Source organism: Vigna radiata, chromosome 5, assembly GCF_000741045.1.
Source record: "Vigna radiata var. radiata cultivar VC1973A chromosome 5, Vradiata_ver6, whole genome shotgun sequence".
NCBI lineage: Eukaryota > Viridiplantae > Streptophyta > Magnoliopsida > Fabales > Fabaceae > Vigna > Vigna radiata.
The window spans coordinates 15456983-15460271 of NC_028355.1; positions in this window are offsets into that span (position 1 = coordinate 15456983).

Here is a 3289-nt window from a genome sequence, read left to right on the forward strand (position 1 = left end):
GTATTTCAGAAACTACGTTATAATATGTTCAATATATTATTATAATACATTGGACCCATTATGATAGGTAACAGGAAGTCCGTCATAATACACTGGACCTATTATGATGGACTTTTCTGTCCGTCATAAAATGCACAGACTTATTATAACACCCAGAACTATAACGCCAGGTTATCCGTCATAATAAGTCAATTTTACCTGTCATAAAAAGCTATTTTTCTACTAGTGAATAAAACTCATAAAGTCAAATTACAAGAAAACATTTTGTAGAATAACCATTTACATAGAAAATGGATTTTATGAAGCGGTCTTTTTATAGAATGGCTTAAAACATAATGATTATATTTTTAAATTTTTTACACAATGACTACATTTCTACTCACAAATTAAGAAGTGGATTTTAAGTATAATTTAATTCTATAAAATCGATTTGTCAAGTGAAATTTACATCTATTATATGTTTTAAATTCATCTTATTTTTAGTCGATGTGAGAATTTTAACATAACTCCTTCACATCGAGATATAGACATCTTGTGGGTGAAATTAGATATTAATGGATAGTCTTATAGTGATCTGATAGATAAAACAATAGACCCAACAAATATCATATTACATTAAGATGAACTTTATCTTATAGTCTAATACCATATTAAAAAGTGAACTTTAAACTTATCCCAGTCTTAAAAAATTGATTTGCAAAAAAAAGTTTATACGTACTTATATATTTTAAATAGATATTATCTCTAGTTAATGAGACCTCCAACAAAATCATTTTGTGGTCTATTCAAAACAAGAATAAAATGATCATTTAAAAAAAAAATAAATTAGATCAAACTTACAAACAAATAAATTAAATAATCAAGATAAATACAGAAAATCAATTATATATTAAAAGCAATAGTTAAGGTATAGTTATTAAAAATGGTGTGGTATATTTATGTAATTAAAGATGACACAATCATTGTAGCTTAATGAGAATAGAAGTATTACATGTGTGTATTTATGTAATTTTCTTACTCAATTTCTTTTCCAATTGCGTCAGTTATTTAATTTAATATTTTCACTTTTTCTTTTCTCCGTTGACCCCGAAATGCGATGTACCTGTACTAACATATTTATATAATTTATGAAATATTAAACAATTTAGTTAAGTTTATCTTTCATATTTAATTATTTTTTAATTAATTCATTATCTATGATTACTTTTTCAAGTTTCCTCACGATAGTTATACATATTTTTCTAGAAAAGAGAAATTAATTGTAAATAGTAATGAATGAAATAGCTAACACAAATACAGAAAACCAACAACATATTAAAAGAAATAATTTAAAGAAATTGATGAATATTCAAATACATAAAAACTTGAAAAGAAAAAACAAAAGTAGTGTTATGTGGAAGTTGATAAAGATCAACTAAAGCTAGACAAACTATCAATATAATACTTAAATATTTACATCAGGATTACATAATCAGTTACTGTTCTCTTGTTTTACTGAAGTTTAATTATAGCTAATAATAAAATAATGAAAATGAGATTATAAGTCCCCTGCTCATAGTTAAAATATCCGAAGAATTTAATAACATTTTTTGAAGGTATTGTGTTGGTATTCCTTTTACTGTTACGTAATTGTCATCCAATTATTTGAAATTGGGAAGATGAAGACTGACAAAAGGCAGACAAACATAACCCAACCTGGCTTCATGTCATGCACATTAGCTGTCACTGCTTTCATTACCTCCTCTTCCCCAAAACCTAGCTAGCCACCCTCAATGCACATTCAATGCAAAACCCTAATATCCATCTCTCTCTCTCTCTCTCTCTCTCTCTCTCTCTCTCTCTCTATATATATATATATATATATATATATATATATATATATATATATATATATATATACCATCAAAACCATATTCAAACCTCACTCTTCATTTTTTTCTCTTTCTCAATTACTGCTTTTCTAAGATCTTTTCCTCTTCTCCAACACATGAGCTCCTTCAACTATGGTGATGACTACATTGGCACTGAGAGCGGCAACATTGACCTCCACAACGACATTGATCTCCACCACTGCGACCTATCCACTGTTGTGGCCTCCAAGAGCTGCGCCAAGAGAAAGGAAAAGCGAGAGTTGCCGCCGCCTATACCCCACATGGAATTCGTGTTGAGGAGACACTACACCACCGATGGAAGATTGATCTTAAAAGAAGAAAAGCTCAAGCATCACGAGTGCTTCACAATGCACAGAGCTAATGGTCGTCTGACAATGCATCTTGTTGCCCTCTATCAGGAAGAAGAAAAAGATGATGATGATGATGATGATGATGAAGAACAGGAAGAAGATGAAGAAGCTCTTACTCCAGTTGAGATTAGGTTAAGAAAAGAACAGGTTGAAGACCAGCATTGTAGTATAACAGTTCAGGGTTAACTCATTCTCCTTTTTTTCATTTACTGCTATTTTTTCTTGTTACATGCAATGAAATGATAGGGGCTAGTTCCATGTTTATTATTATCAAATTATCATTTCATTTGGAGCTTATTAAAAAAGGGTTCTGCAAAAAAAATATAAATTACCTTTATAAACAAAAATAAAGGAAAGTAACTAGTTTTATATATATAGATTTTTATGTTTTTAATTTATAATAGATATTATCATTGATGCTTGGGATTTTGACAAGTTTTATCATTGGCTATAAATTTTTTTATGAATGATAGATATAAAAACAAAATTTTATGAAAAACTCTAACCATTAAAAAGGAACGGGGAGTGTATTTATTTGGTTTCTAACTGTAATTGTAAAAATTTCAAAATTGTTTCTTAAATTTAAACGTATGTTTTTTTTTTTATTTAGTTTCATGTTTAACTCTCAATATTATATATTATCACTTTTGATAGTATCTATACATGAAGCTTAGTTTTTAATAGTTTTGAAGTAATAACTAAATATTGTATTATTTTGGTTAAATAACGCTTGATATATTATAATATAATTTTAGTCATGATTTGATTACAAATTTAACAAGAATTCAACGACAAATAGATATTTTAAGTCAGTACTTTCACTGTACTTTCCCTAATCAGTTTTCAAAAGCTATCCAAGAATATTAAAGAAATTATATAAAACGTTTTTAACACTACAAAAATTAGGAATTTTTCTGGGGGTTATTTTGAATATTACCGGCGGTTTTAACCCCCGGAAAGTGCTTTTCCGGCGGTAACAGTAACCGCTAGTAAAACGTCCGTCGCCAAGTGAGTACCGGCGGTTTTTTGTGTAACCGCCGGAAATAG